The sequence below is a fragment of the Stomoxys calcitrans genome, chromosome 4, assembly GCF_963082655.1.
Source record: "Stomoxys calcitrans chromosome 4, idStoCalc2.1, whole genome shotgun sequence".
Classification (NCBI taxonomy): Eukaryota; Metazoa; Arthropoda; class Insecta; order Diptera; family Muscidae; genus Stomoxys; species Stomoxys calcitrans.
In genome coordinates, this window is record NC_081555.1 from 74503756 (window position 1) to 74520555 (window position 16800).

At 38.8% G+C, this 16800-nt stretch overlaps 1 protein-coding gene across 1 annotated transcript in view; it reads left to right on the top strand.

Annotated features, from left to right (window-relative positions):
- Nucleotides 1–8734: 8734 nt before the first annotated feature.
- The window catches only part of LOC106088031 (putative uncharacterized protein DDB_G0277255), a 181194-nt gene continuing 173128 nt past the window's right edge, over nucleotides 8735–16800 (top strand). The window contains exon 1 of the mRNA XM_013253315.2: nucleotides 8735–9878. The gene's annotated coding sequence lies outside the window, so the exon portion shown is untranslated. The remainder of the gene's footprint in view (nucleotides 9879–16800) is intronic.

Sequence of the window (16800 nt, forward strand, 5' to 3'; positions counted from 1 at the left end):
CGATTCCACTCAAGACTAGAGCAGTGTCTTCCAGATCGAAACCGTTGTTCTACCGGGATAGTCGTTCGGCTATTCACGAGAGGAATATGTCGCATCGCAGGTGGAGACGTTTCAGGACGCCTGAATTACATGATGTCTTTTGCTCAGCAAGAGACCACGTCCATAAGTTGATTAAGATAGCGAAGAAAGACTACTATTGCAGACGCTTTACTTCTGCAATAGGCTCAAAGAGATCGTGGAAGGTTACTCGAGACATAGGAATTGGGAAAGATACTAATAGATGTTCAACAAACTTGGACATCAATGGGCTTAATGATGCCTTTGTAAATGTCCCACAGATCCCAGTTGATCCCAATTTCTATGGCTTCAATATCTCCCCCTCTCTCGATGACGACTCTGGTTTTGGCTTCTGCTGTATTGGTCCCACCGATGTCCTGAAGTGCAAAATATCAGCCAAATCAGACAAGAATTGCGGCTTGTAAGGGCTCAAGAAGTCAAGTCACGAGATCGGATTATATCAGGTTTAGAGGCCGCCTTGGCGCAGAGGTTAGCATGTCCGCCTATGACACCGAACGCCTGGGTTCAAATCCCGGCGTGAACATCAGAAAATTTTTCAAAGGTGGTTTTCCTCTTACTAATGTTGGCAGTTTTTGTGAGGTATCCTGCCATGTCAAATCTTCTCTACCAAGTGGTGTCGATATGCGGCACGCCGTTTGGACTTGGCATAAAAAAGGAGGCTCCTTATTATGATATGATATGAGAGAAGTATCCCCTGTTCCTCAATGGAATGTTCATGGGAAATTTAGTTTTAATATCAGGTTATAGACCGATTTGGACCGTACTTGGCACAGTTGTTGGAAGTCACAACAGAAAACTATGTGCAATATTTCCAAATCGGACAAGTTCCAGGAGTTCAAGAAGTACGATCGGAAGATCGGTTTATAGGGGAGTTATATGTAAATCTGAACCGATAAGGCCCGTTTGTAATCCCCAATGAAAATATATGTATATACTTTATGGGATCTTAGACGATTATTTCGAGGTGTTATAAAACCGAACGACTAGATTAGTATACCGCCATTCTATGGTGGTGGAAAGGTTGATTAGGATTTCAGTGAGTTCACGTTGTACAATACATGTATTCGGGTACAATTTGTTTCAGTAAAGTATTTTTCCTGTCGTCTGATTTCGTAGTACGAAATTTGTACGAAGGCAGCGTGCTTGATTTGGCAAAAGCATGAGTAAACACACACCTGGTTTTTTTTATATGAGAAAACAAACAGTTTGCAAACGATTTGTGTGATCAGATCATCTTTTGAAAATGACAGCGAGGCGCTTTCATATATAGCGAGTAATTTCTCATATCTCTCACTGTAGCGGCGATGAATTCGAGATAAAAATGCTCCCAAGCACTGAATGGTGGTTGTTTTTAAAAATTTTCTACTCAACGGCAACTTGTTCGTTTTTCTCTATCTATCTTCAGTAGTCTTGAAATACAACCTCATGTGGGTTCAGCCTTCACAAGTTTAGCAAAAACAGTCACCAATGAATGGTTTCATGCAGACCTTTGATGCACAAAATGTTTCATCCCTGCATATATATTTTCTCTTTTAATTTTTATGCAAGTGTAGGCAGAGTTGTTTTTACTTCTTTCATAATTTTTCAATGGTGACAGTATGCATGGTTTCTTACCTTAAAATACCGCGTCATTTGATATGCACGCAAAAAATTCTGTTTTACGTTTTTTTGTTTAACCATCCGTCTGAACGCCTGGGTTCGAATCTTGGCGAGAACATCAGAAAAATTTTTTAGTGGTGGTTATCCCCTACGAATGCTGGCGACATTTGTGAGGTACTGTACCATTTTGTATGGCAGCCACAAAGAGGTGTTACACTGCGGCACGCCATTCGGATTCGGCTATAAAAATAAGGTCCCTTATAATTGAACTTAACCTTGAATCGGAGAGCACTCATTGATATGTGAGAAGTTTGCCTCTGCTCTTTAATGGAATGTTCATGGGCAATTTTGCATTTGCGTCGTGAGTGTCTCATGAGTCGTGATAAATGTCGTGAGCATGATTTCACTCACTCACTCGCACGCATGTTCCATCTCGTCTTTCTGTGGTATTACAATGGACAACACTTTCTAAGTGAGATGGATTGCCTCTAAAACCAATCCTATAGCCCTTTAGATTTGCCCAACTACTTATATGTGATAGGAATGCAAACATTTGGTTCATCAACTGCGTTATATGCAAGCGAGAATATCTTTAAAATTTTCATATTTTTCAGAATTCATTGGGGCTTTATCAAGTTGCATTTATTTTGTTTTTGCTATTGGCAACACTTACTATGACACACACCCAAAGAAAGCCAAGCGAATTGAATGATATCGGTTGAGATGGAGGTTATGAAAGATTGCCGATCTCATTTAGTATCAACAACAATAAGTGATATATCAATTGATCTTTCAATAGATGATAACAACGAGGAAGACACTTAACCCATAACATTATCGAAAAAGGAGGCCAATTTGAAAAACACGTCTTTATGCTCCCAATGAAAAATGCATGCCAACATGACTTGCAGACGTTTTTCTTTGAATGTAAGTACTCCACCTACAAACATACATACATGCAGCATATGTATATATTTCATATGTAATGTCCATGTACTTGTCAGTATGTACTGTATATGTGAAGTATGAGTATCTCCTTACAAACACTGTCGCTTGACAAAAAAAAAAAAAAAAAAAAAACAACACAAAAAAGCACAAGAAGTGCAAAAGCAACAAAACTACCGAACCCAAACAACAACAATAACCTGACTACCTTAAAGGCAGCAACTTGTCTACCTTTAATAGCAGCAACGTAAACGCAAACGTCAACGTACTGCCTTAAGTAAGCTATCTGGCGTGAACGATGACGATAATGATGACAGCGGTGCTTGCGTCAACGCCTACGATGTTGGTGTGTGAGTTGCTATTTGTTTTTTAAATAAATTCTCTGTGAATACTTTGCGCGGTGTAGCTCTCTTTGCTTCGAGGGATTGTTTGAATATTTTCGTGTTTTCGAAAAGAAACACGAGAAGAACAAGCTGAAAAAGCACAAACAACAATTTGTATGAATTTCTTTACGAGTTGTTGTTGGCTCGGCGCTTTTGTTGTTATTGTGACTATGCACAGTGTTATGAAGATACACTGCAAAGCATTTGCGAAGTGCAAGGTGTAAACAAAGAAGGGGACTGGAGAAAATGTTTGCGGGTATTTTAAGATTCTTGGCAGTTAAAAAATATTTCCTAATAATTTTTAATTCTTGTCTTAAATATTTGGAGTGTTTTGAACGAATATACCTTTTAAACTTTGAAACCAAACTTAAACAAAAGACTTGGGAAACAAACTTATTTTCACTCATGACCATGACTGACTCAATTAATTTAAAAGACTTAAGAAACGAACATGTGATACATATTTGCTATTGGTCTGTTTGTGGGTGTCGAACAATATTCCAGACGAACAAACAACAATAGCTCGAAATCGAATTTTTTTTCGGTTTGTATATGGCGAATTAATTTTTTTCTCTGTATGTATGTAGTTTTTATACCCACCACCGAAGGATGGGGGTATATTCATTTTGTCATTCCGTTTGCAACACATCGAAATATCCATTTCCGACCCTATAAAGTATATATATTCTTGATCAGCGTAAAAATCTAAGACGATCTAGCCATGTCCGTCCGTCTGTCCGTCTGTCTGTTGAAATCACGCTACAGTCTTTAAAAATAGAGATATTGAGCTGAAATTTTGCACAGATTCTTTTTTTGTCCATAAGCAGGTTAAGTTCGAAGATGGGCTATATCGGACTATATCTTGATATAGCCCCCATATCGACCGATCCGCCGATTTAGGGTCTTAGGCCCATAAAAGCCACATTTATTATCCGATTTTGTTGAAATTTGGGACAGTGAGTTGTGTTAGGCCCTTCGACATCCTTTGTCAATTTGGCTCAGATCGGTCCAGATTTGGATATAGCTGCCATATAGACCGATCCTCCGATTTAGGGTCTAAGGCCTATAAAAGCCACATTTATTATCCGATTTCGCTGAAATTTGGGACAGGGATTCGTGTTAGGCCCTTCAACTTCCTTCGTTAATTTGGACCAGATCGGTACATATTTGGATATAGCTGCCATATAGACCGATCCTCCGATTTAGGGTCTAAGGCCCATAAAAGCCACATTTATTATCCGATTTCGCTGAAATTTGGGACAGGGATTTGTGTTAGGCCCTTCAACTTCCTTCGTTAATTTGGACCAGATCGGTACAGATTTGGATATAGCTGCCATATAGACCGATCCTCCGATTTAGGGTCTAAGGCCCATAAAAGCCACATTTACTATCCGATTTCGCTGAAATTTGGGACAGTGAGTTGCCTTAGGCCCTTTGACATGTTTCTTTAACTTGGTCCAGATCGGTTCAGATTTGGATATAGCTGCCATATAGACCGATTTCTTGATTTATGGTTTTGGGCCCATAAAATGCTCATTTATTGCCCGAAGTCCCCGAAATTTGGAACAGTGAGTTAAGTTAAGCCCCTTGATATACTCCTGCAATATCGCACAGATCGGTCCAGATTTGGATATAGCTGCCATATAGACCGATATCTAGGTTTTAGGTTTTGGGGCCATAAAAGACACATTTATTGTCCGATGTCGCTGAAATTTGAGACAGTGAGTTTAGTTAGGCTCTTCGACGTCCTTCTTAAATTTTGCCCAGATCGGTCCAGATTTGAATATAGCTGCCATATAGACCGATCTCTGAATTTAAGGTTTAGGGCCCATAAAAGAGGCATTTATTGTCCGATTTCGCCGAAATTTGGGACAATGCTTAGTGTTAGGCTCTTCGACATGTTGAAGCAACTTGGCCCAAATCGGTCCAGATTTGGATATAGCTGCCATGTAGACCGATATCTCGATTTAAAGTCTTGGCCCCATAAAAAGCGCATTTATAATCCGATTTCACTGAAATTTGACAAAGTCTTATGTTAGGCTTTTCGACATCCGTGTCGTATATAGTTCAGATCGGTATGAGGTATATGAGTATAAGGTATGAAATTTTCACCGAATTTTGATGAAAGGTGGTTTACATATATACCCGAGGTGGTGGGTATCCAAAGTTCGGCCCGGCCGAACTTAACGCCTTTTTACTTGTTTTTTTTTAAACATAAAAGGCCTGCAAATTTCACATTTTTATAACCTCCACCATTTGTAACACCTCGTAATATTCGTCAAAGACCCCATAATGTATATATATTCTTGATCTGCGTGACATATTAAGTCGATCTAGCGATGTCCGTCCGTCCGTCTGTCTGTTGAAAGTACGTTAACTTTAAAGGAGTAAAGCTAGGTGCTTGAAATTTTGCACAAATACTATATTAGTGTAGGTTGGTTGGGATTTTAAATAGGCCAAATCAGTCCATGTTTCGATATAGCTGCCATATAAATCAATCTTGTGTCTTGACTTGAGCCTTTAGAGGGTGTAATTCTAATCCGATTTTCACGTGATGTTTTGGTATCACTTTCAACAACTATGCTAAGTATGGTCAAAATCGATTCCTACCCTGATATAGCTGTCATATAAACCGATCTCCCTATTAGACTTCTTGAGCTTATAGAGAGCGCAATTCTTACCCGATTTGGCTGAAATTTCGCACATATCGTTGAGAAATGCTATGACTTCCAACAATTGTGCCAAGTTTGGTCTAAATCGGTACATAACCCGGTATAGCTGTCATATAAACCGATCTCGCAATTTGATACTCTGAGCCAATGGAGAGCGCAATTTTTACTCGATTTGTCTGAAATTTTTGAGGTGGTATTTTTCTGTGATTTATAACAACCATGATAAGTACGGCCCATATTGATATGGGCTACATCAAGTTACTGATATATATATTGAAAAGCCATATATATATTGAAAAAGGCATTCAAAGATCTTGACAAATGGGATCCATGGTGGAAGGTATATAAGATTCGACCCAGCCGCCAGCATTACAAACGGGGGATACTTCTCTCATGTCATTAAGTGCAGTCCGATTAATGTTTAAGAGCAATGATAAGGGGCCTGCTTTTTTTCCGAGAACGAACGACGTGCAGCATAGCGACACCATTTGGTGGAGATGTTTTAACGTAGCAGGATACCTTACAAATGTAGCCAGCATTAGTAAGTGGGGACAACCATCACTGAAAATTTTCCTGATGTTCGCCGTGATTTGAACCCAGTCGCTCGGCGTCATAGGCGGACATCCTATGAATATTCCATTAGTTAACAGGTATAAACCAATCACATATCGATGAGTGTTGTCCGATTCAAGTTCAAGCTCAATAATAATAGGCCTCCCTTTTATAGTCGAGTCCGAATGGCGTGCCGCAGTGCCACAACTCTTAGGGCAGAAGTTTTTACATGGCACGGTACTTCACAAAAATGCCGCCAGCATTGGTAGAGGATAACCGCTGAAAATTTGTTGTGATTTTCTCGCCAGGATTCGAACTTAGGTGTTCAACGTCATAGGCGGATATGCCAACCTCTGCGCTACGGTGGCCCCCATTTACTCTTTATGCTCCTAAAACTAAAAGATAACATGCGATACATTTTTAGGATATTTTCAAGTTTTTACTATCAAAAAACAGCAGAAAATGTTTGTTGTTTTAGCAAAAAAATGGTGCTGTCCCATTTTCAGCAAATTTTCTGTTGCTGCGTTGTTGCATTAAATATTTTTTCTTGTTTTTACTAAAAAATTTTTTGGGTGTAGGATCGTTTTTGCCATTTTTTTTTGATGGAATATGGAATGGATATGTATAACATAGGACAGAACATGGGTGCGAAGAGGATTGGATAAGGAAATGTATTGGAAAGGGATGGGATAGGGATATGATGGTGTTCGGGTAGAGATATAAATCTGACTCACTTATGTTTTCGTCCATTGTGATACCATAGGAAGAGGGGAAGAAAGATGCCTTCTAGTTCCTACCGCCGAAAAAGACCAACAAATTGTAAATATTCACGTCTAGCAATTTAGACATGTTCTAAAAAATATGAGTGCGAAAAGAGAAACTCCTTCTGAGTACCAGTGCGGGACAGGCACACAGCAGATATTCTATAGTCTCCTCTTCTGTACTTGCAAACCTGAGTTTATCAGCATATTTTCCGATCGGACAGTTAGTTACCTGTCATGATGAACACAATGATTAAGACATTTCTTGCAGCCGACGACTGTAAAGCGGTAGATCTCTTCAAGTCTAAATTGGGCCACATAATTTTGGAGTAACCACGACCGAATTACAAATGGACAAAACCATCTGTAATTTCGGGCCTTTCCTGAGGACTTAACTTACATATCTAGAGGCATACCCACAGGTTCCAGTTCCCCTGGAATGTGTATGGTTGTTGCTAGGCTCGCAAGCTCGTTTGCTTCACAATTCCCAGGGATATTTCTGTTACACGACACCGAGAACAGGTGAATTTGAGCCATTTCATTGAGAGATTTGCGACAGTCGATAGCGGTTTTTTAATTCCCGAATACGTTCTCCAGAGATTTAATGGCTGCTTGGCTATCTGAGAAGATATTGAGCTAATCGTCGTTATTACGTTTTGTCGTAGTCACTCCACCATTTCTTTAACCGTAAGGATCTGCGCTTGTTATACACTAAAGTGCGAAAAAGGCAACTCGTGCCCTATCTGAGATCTTGAATTCTTGAGCCTCTATAGGGCCCAATTATTATCAGATTTGGGTGAAATTTTGTACAACGGCTTCTACCATGACCTTTAACACACGTGTCAAATATGGTCTGAATCGATCTATAACCTCATACAGCTCCTCTATAAAACGATCTACCTATTTTACTTTTTGAGCCCCTAAAGGGCGAAATCCTTCTTCGATTTGGCTGAAATTTTAGACAATGACTTTTACTGTGGTCTCCAACATTCATTCCATTATGATCCAAATCGGACCATAACTTGATATATTCCTTTTCTTTTATCCTTTCCTTTCCTTTGTATGCTTAAAAAGAGACACCGTGAAAAGAACTCGACAAATGGGATTCATGGTGGAGGGTATATAAGATTCGGCCCGGCCGAACTTAGCACGCTTTTACTTGTTAGTAATAGGAACAACTTATGAAATTCGTTTTACTTAAAAAACTCTATAGTGGAGCTCATGAAAAATTAACACTATTGACATTTGTCTCTATCCAAAATACCCACACTGTAAGATTTTATGTATGAATCGATTTTACTGCCGTTATTACCATCTTTCAAGCAAAGCCCAACAGCATTTACCAAAGACCCATTGAATGTTTATTTTTGTTGTTGTTGCTGGTTTATTCCGTACTTATTTTATTTAGTGGAGTAGAGTGGTAAAAAGCTTGAAAATCACCGTAATTCAGCTGAGCAGATTGACAGACGCCAGACGGACAATAAGGTAAGATAGAGTTAAAGCCAAAGCCCAAACCAAAGTCAGAGTCAGAGTCGGTGCTAAGTAAGCTGGCGAAGCCGATGTTTCTGCTGCTGCTATAGCTACCGGCAGAGGCACTTGCATGAAGTATGTATGTATGTATGTCCGCTGTGGTTGGTGGTGTTGTTGTGCGGTTTAATATTTTCGGTTTTTGTCTACTCAGCTTAAGCGAGGAACATTTGGTAACAAATATGTCTGTTTCAGTTACCGACGTGATACTGACTGAATGAGTTAAAACGCGCGCCTTCACCCAAAGAAAAGAAAAAACAAAAACCCCAGAAATATAAACCCAATTCGCAAAATTGAAAAAACCAAAAAAAGGAAATAAGGTTTTGTTGGAAATAACACGAAATAGTTTGACCGAAAATTCTTTTGAAATATCTTAAACATAGAAAGTGAATTGGGATACAGTGAGTGCAGCAGAAGATCTGCATAGTGTTCTGAGTGCATTCAAAATTCTGTATTTGCAAAGCAAAGGCAAAGTGCAAAACTTGCGATCACCTGCTCAAAATTCCTCTCCCCTATTTAATACGCATAAAGATTTCTTTTGACATTCTTTGTTCACAGCCAAGATTTGGAAAGTCACAGCAATTGTAAATATTTAACTTGGGCCTATGGTACATTTTTGCATGTGCAAGTAGTGCAAGTCTTACCGATAAACATTTTCCATAGGTCTTGTATGAAGAAAAGAATGTGCATATTTTTGACGTGATAGCATCTAAACGCCATCGCAAAGAAACAGAAAATAAATAACAAACAAAAGAGGGAAAGAGTAGAAAAAAACAAGAAAAATCTCGCGTTTTAGCACTTGTTGCTGGCTTACAAGTGTTGTGAAAACTTATCCAACAGTATTATTGATAAATCACCCACCCCACTAAATCCCCCCGATTCCACAACTATCCAAAGCTAAATAAACCAAACCAAGAAAAAGAAAACAGAAAATACCAAAATAACAAAAACAAAACAAAGAAATTGATAAATCACGCTGATGAAAAGCCTAACAGCAACAACTCATAAGAGAAATTACCCAGAAAAATATCTGTCCAACTGAACAGGGTGCGCGTGCGCGAACATACAAATGAATGAATGAACAAATGCGCACATACCTCTGCGCAGCTGTGTGAGTGTGTGAAAGTGTTACATAAATAGTATTTAAAATATACAAAAATTCCAAAAACCCCCCCAAAAAAAAAAATATACGAAACGAAACTCAAAATACGAATATATTTTGCCGTTTTCATTGGCAGATCAACCGTTAAAAATCATTTAAAAATTCATTCCACCTCAGAGTCCATCGTTACTTTGGTGGTACATCGTTACAAGCATTGCTGTCTTTGGATTATCTAATTAAGCGACCAAATTTAAATCAGGTAATTAAAGTCAAATGAATGATGTTTTTGGTAATGCTGTTAATGTTGACTATGTCGACGAATCGATGATTAGTGAGCGATATTGGATTATTGCAGATGACAAAAAGCAAAGTGACGCGAATGGGAGATATCATGGTGGAGCTAAAATTTAATACTACACTGACAACATACTGGCATGGATATTAAAACATGTTTTGGGGGGCTATAGAAAATTTAAATTCATACTGGAAAATTTTCCCAAAATGGTATTTAATCATTTGGATGATAATAAATCTTAACTTTACTACACAAATTAACTCACATTAAGAGTCATAAGTAAATGTTGGGGGATAAACCCGCTTGTCATACATATACTGGCTGTAAACTGAAGTGTCACATCTTTAATGCAATATAGTGCTGTGGTTTGGTGGACGGCGCTTTAAAAGTCCATCTACTAATCAATACTCAGCAGGATTCAGTAGATGACTTGTCTATGCATCACTTCCGCACTGAAGATGAGACCATCTGATGCACTGAATCAAATGCTTCACATTCGCAGAGAGAATTATTCGTCGTAAATGTAATAATCGGGTTCCATAACGTTTTGTTTAAAAATATTATAAGAAGTTTTATTATATTTACAAAAAATTATATATAATAAAAAAATTTTCTATGAAAAAAAAAAACACAAGTAGAAACGTACTAAGTTCGGCCGGACCGAATCTTAGGAACCTACCACCATGGATTCTGCTTAAATATGGGAGCTATATCTGGTTATAGACCGACATGAACCGTACTTGAAACAGTTGTCGAGAGTTAGAAAAGAAGAGTATATGCAAAATTTTAGCCAAATCGGATAAAAATTACGGCTTGTAGGGGCTCAAGAAACCAAATCGGGAGATCGGTTTATATGAGAGCTATACCAGGTTCTTGACTGATTTGGAATGTACTTGGCGCAGTTATTGCAAGTCATAACAGAACACTATGAAGCTTCCAGGGGCTCAAGAAGTCAAATCGGGAGATCGGTCTATATGGGAGCTATATCAGGTTGTATACAGATTTGGAACGTACTTGGCACAGTTGTTGAGAGACAGAACAGTATATGCAAAATTTTAGCCAAATCAGATAAAAATCACGGCTTGTAAGGGCTCAAGAAGTCATATTGGGAGATTGGTTTATATGGGAGCTATGGCAGGTTCTTGACTGATTTGGACCGCAGTTGTTCCAAGTCATAACAGAACACTATGTGCAAAATTTCAGCCAAATCGGATGAAAATTGAAGCTTCCAGGGGCTCAAGAAGTCAAATCGGGAGATCGGTCTATATGGGAGTTATATGAGGTTATACACAGATTTGAAACGTACTTAACACAGTTGTTGAGAGTCACAAAGGAACACTATATACAAAATTTCAGCCAAATCGGACAAAAATTGAGGCTTTCAAGGGCTCAAGAAATCATATCGGGAGATCGGTTTATATGGGAGCTATATCAGGTTATAGACGGATTAAACCGTAGTTGGAATAGTTGTAGGAAACCATAAAAGAATGCTTTGTTTAAAATTTCAGCCAAATCGGACAAAAATTGCGGCTTCTAAGGGCTTAAGAAGTCAAATTGGGAGATCGGTTTATGTGGGAGCTATATCCAACTCTGAACTGATATGGCCCATTTGAAATCCCCAACGACCTACATCAATATTAAGTATCTTCAAGCGGCTAGATTTATATGTTGGACCGCTATCGTGATTTCGACAGACGAACAGACTTGGCTAGTTCGACTCAGAATGATGAGATGATCAAGAATATATATATTATTTATGGGGTCCTAGATCAATATTTCGAGTTGTTACAAACAGATTGACTAGATTAGTATACATCCATCCTATAATGGTGGGTATAAAAATGTAAGAATATGATGTATTGCTAGTACACAAAGTGAGAAAGGTTGAAAAAGGTGCTCGGCCAGAAGTTGTAAGACGGGTAAGATATAATGTCATGTCGACGATTGGCAAAAGTATCTTCTCAAACAGAATGACTGCCTTTAAATCTCTGGGTACGTATTTCTGAATTCAATACCATCCACGACTGCTGCAGATCTCTCAACGAGATGGATGGGCAGTTAAAAATTCATCTGTTCTGGGTGCCGGGTGCAATCAAGAATTGAAGACGACTACCGACATGGAGGATACTGTAGCGAAGAGGTTAGAATGTCCGCCTATGACGCTGAACGCCTGGGTTCGAATCTTGGCGAAACCATCAGAAAAAAATTTTTCAGCTGTGGTTTTCCCCTCCTAATGCTGGCAACATTTGTGCCATGTAAAACTTCTCTCCAAAGAGGTGTCGCACTGCGTCACGCCGTTCGGTCTCGGCTATAAAAAGGTGGTCCCTTATCATTGAGCTTAAAATTGAATCGGACTGCACTCATTGATGTGTGAGAAGTTTGCCCCCGTTTCTTAGTGAAATGTTCATGGGCAAAATTTGCAATTTTACCGACATGAAGAGGTCTACCGCTAGTCGTTGGCAAGAACGGACGTCTCAGTCATTGTGTTCGATCTGACAGAAAACTGTCTGATCGGAAAACCTGCAGATAAATTGAAAGTTGAATGTGACAACTTCTGCAGAAGCTGTGAGTACAGCGAAGAAGAGGAGGCTATAAAATATCTGCTGTGTTTGTTTTCCGCACTGGCAATCAGAAGCGGTTCGATTTAAGGTTCTCATCGGATAAGAAATGCGCCCTTTAGGGGCTCAAGAATTATTTTGAATTTTATTGTAGCTTTATCTATTCTCTTTATCTTCTATCTTTATCTCTCTCTTTATCTATTCTAAACCACAACTTTAGATCCGCTAAATCAACCATTCCGCCCACAGTGGGATGGTGAGGAGGGCAAAACAGTTAAGCGCCGATCCGATTTTGCTAAATTGAACACGAACAAGTAAAAACCTGTTAAGTTCGGCAGTGCCTAACTTCGGATACCCGCCACCATGGATATCATCCTATTTTGTTATAACTCCACTACCACATCCATCGTTATATCTACCTAGTGCTAGTCTAAGTCATGTTTTATTCCTGAGAACTCTTATGCATGTGTCTTATGTCCTATGCTTTCATGGGATTAAGGCACTAAATTGGAAGATTGGTCTGTACGGCAGCTATGTCTATATAGTCTGATCTGGCTCATATTTGGCTCGGATATCGGGAGGCTTAAAATAACTCACTGTTTCCAATTTCAGACCCTAAATCGGCAGATCGATCTATAGGGCAGTTATATCTAAATATAGTCCGATCTGAACCATATTTGAGTCGGAAAGCTTAAAACAACTCATTGTATCAAATTTCGGCGAAATGGGATAATAAATGCAGCTTTTTTGGGCTTCAGACCCTTAACCGGAAGATTGGTCATAGGGTAGCTATATCAAAATATAGTGCCAAATTTGAGCAAAATCGGGTATTGAATAAAGCTTTTATGGGTTTCAGGCCTTTAATCGGCAGATCGGTCTCTATGGCAGCTATATCTAAATATAGTCGGAAGGCTTAAAACAACTCATTGTATAAAATTTCAATGACATTGGATAATAAATACAGATTTTATGGGCTTCAGACCCTTAACCGGCAGATCGGTCTATAGTGCAGCTATATCTAATTATAGTCTGATTTGGCCCGATCAACCTGCGTGCAGCAAAAAGACGTGCAAATTGCAAATTTTGCCCATGAACATTCCATTAAGGGACAGGGGAAAACTTCTCATATATCAATGAGTACAGTCCAATTCAAGTTTAAGCTCAATGATAAGGGGCCTCCTTTTTACAGCCGAGACCGAACGGCGTGACGCAGTGCGAGACCTCTTTGGAGAGAAGTTTTACATAGTACCTCACAAATATTGCCAGCATTAGGAGGGGAAAACCACCGCTGAAAATTTTTTCTGATGGTCTCGCCAGGATTCGAACCCAGGTGTTGAGCGTCATAGGCGGACATGCTAACCTCTGTGCTACGCTGGCATCCAAGCAAAAAGACATATCTGTGCCAAATTTCAGTTCACTATCTCAATTTTTGACTCGACAAATGAGATCCATGGCGAAGGGTATATAAAATTCGATCCGGCCGAACTTAGCACTCTTTTACTTGTTACTTCTAATTTTCGTTTGACTTATAGGTAAATGTTTTGAAATGAACGATAGCATCGATACTATCGATATTTATTATTAGAAATATCAAAAATATCGAATGTTGCGATTATCGATAGCTTGCCAGCTCTAGTCCTTAGAGATTTGTTATCCATATGGCAAGGAAGATTCGGATAAATTGTGGATCCCATGACATAAATGTAAGGGAATAGGTGGAACAAGGCATGTTATATGGGGGCATTTTATCGCCGCCCCTACTTCAAGGGGTAAGGTCCCGAATGAGCTATGTAGAAGTGTGGAGTAGCGAAATGGTCGGCACGACGACGAAAATCCTATGAGAAGACGAGGCTATTACTGAATGGAAGTATACAGGAGGTCAGTATAGCTCTCGGTATCATAACGGGACACATAGGACTACGAGCTCACTTACAACCAGCCGACTACTGGCTTAAGTGTATGTCTATAGTGACATGGGGCGGATTAATATCAGAAAACTCTTTCAACTTAGCCTAACCTTACTTAATGTGCATTAGTGTATTTTTGCCCATCACTGGTGTATACGCTCAACTACTCACCCTTTCTCTATTTAAGGAGAGCTACAAGAGAATAATTATTTGTCCAGTAGACGGAAAATCGTTTGTGGCTACCGAAACACTTTTGCCGTTAAAGAGTTTTGGTTTTACACCAAAGAAACAACAAAACTTCGTAGGCGAAGTTGCTAAAGGGTTTACAATGAACAAAGTTAGTTGCATTCAATAATGCTACAATTATGGCTAACGTTGGTTGAAGCAAAACGTGACACTAAACTTCTTAATAAAGGTATGTTGTTTGTCGAATAAAGTCCCAAACGTTTTATTTCCTTGCTTGCGGTTGAAATTTTGCGCTGAACTCCTTAAAAGAAGTTTGCAACAATGGTTGACCACTTTTCCATTTTGTGGCTCCATTTTGAAACACGTCCCCCATAAATCATATGAATACCCTTTGGGCATAACATAAGGAAACCAGACAACCTTGCGAAGCGTACGAGCCACCTGTCACATTGTTTTTCGCTGTGGATAAACATAAAGACAAGCCAATGCGACAAGACAAGGCGTTACGTCTATATTGGCGCGCAGTTCAAAAACCCTCAAAAAAGTAGTTAAATTCTAATTGCTTTTTATGTTTTTTCCTCCTTATTTACAATGAAAATAAAACAAAGGAAACTAGTTTTCGGAGCAGCCAGGCAGCAGCCAAGTGTGGCTGGGTTGGATGGATGGATAGAGTGAGCTTTTGAAGGTAACATAAATCCATTTTATGGCCATAAACATAAAAGGTCGCTAAACGAATAGGCAGGCTATCTGTAGCGGCCACACCAACGTTTTTTTTTTTACATATGGCTGGAAGTTTGAAAGATCTGTTTGGTGTGGAGCAGAAAGTCCATCAAAATAAGTGTCTACACGCAAAAAATAAAACGCTTGGAATCTCTTTGGGGCAAACAAATCTTTTGCATTGTGGAAGAACTACTTTTTTTGTTATTATGAAACATTTCCCTCCACGGTGTAAGTCTTGAATTTGCTGTAAAAGTCACTTCGTTCACGGTAAGACTTTACGTCTATGGTATATGATGGGTCATTTATTCGTAAATTCAAAAGTTCTTTTTAACCAAAAATATTTTGTTTGCAGCATATATATACTGGCATACCCACGGTGCGCCTCGCTACCCCCCTTTATAGTAGTACCCCCGTTTTAGTGTTGGACTTCCCCAAACCCCTGTAGACACACAGTTTTTAAAATTATGAAGTCTTGTCATATCTGAATGTGAAATTGCAGCAATCTGTCCACTTCCAAAGAGAACGTTTCGAATAGTACCAAGAATAGTAAAACTTTTTTTTACCACTTTGGCACCATTTTATACCCTACACCATCTCTGTGGTACAGGGTATTGTAACTTAGTGCATTTGTTTATAACACCTAAAAGAAAGAGAACTAGACCCATCGATAAGCATACATCGGCATTTTTTTTAGCCAAGAGACGAAGCCTATCGACTTTGAAAAAATCGGTTCAGATTTGGATAAAGCTTCCATAATGTGGTAATATGTAAACTAATTCTCTCGAATTTTTAATAGCATCCATCCTATTTTTCCTAGTTGTACCTGCATGCCAAATTTCAGACCTCAAGCTCCATCTGTGTAGAAAGTACAATATGGTACCAATTTTGGTAAAAAAATGTATGAATTGTGAATAGATCATTTTATCACCCATCTTATATTTCTCAGTTGTACTTTCATACAAAACTGTAGACCTCTAGCTCTCTCTGTGAGGAAAGTACAAAATGGTACCAATTTCAGTACCCAATTGTACGAATTTTTGAATAGACCATTTAGTCACACATCATATATTTCTTAGTTGTGCTTTAAAGGTAACATTTTAGGCCTCTAGTTCCAACTGTGAAAAAAGTACAAAATGGTACCGATTGCCTTACTAAACGTACGTTTTCTCCCTTTAACAGTACCTTTTTTCCATTTTTTCTTTTCACCATTATCCTTTTGCACCAGATGTCTTTAAGTAAAATTTCGGAATTTTACTTCTGTTCATCCGCCCTGTTCAAAGTTAATCCATTTCGTACCTTTTTGATACTTTTTTAGTACTTAAATGTACAACTTTCCAAAAACTCTCATAATCACCCAATTAAGGTTGGCATAGTCTACCTAACTTGCAAAATTCAGGTTTCTAGTTCAATTTCTAAAGAAAGTACCAAATAATACCAATTTCGGTGCGAAACGTACTATTTCTTCCATTCCGGTACGATTTTCCAAAACTTTTTCACCAAACCTTATTTTTTCAA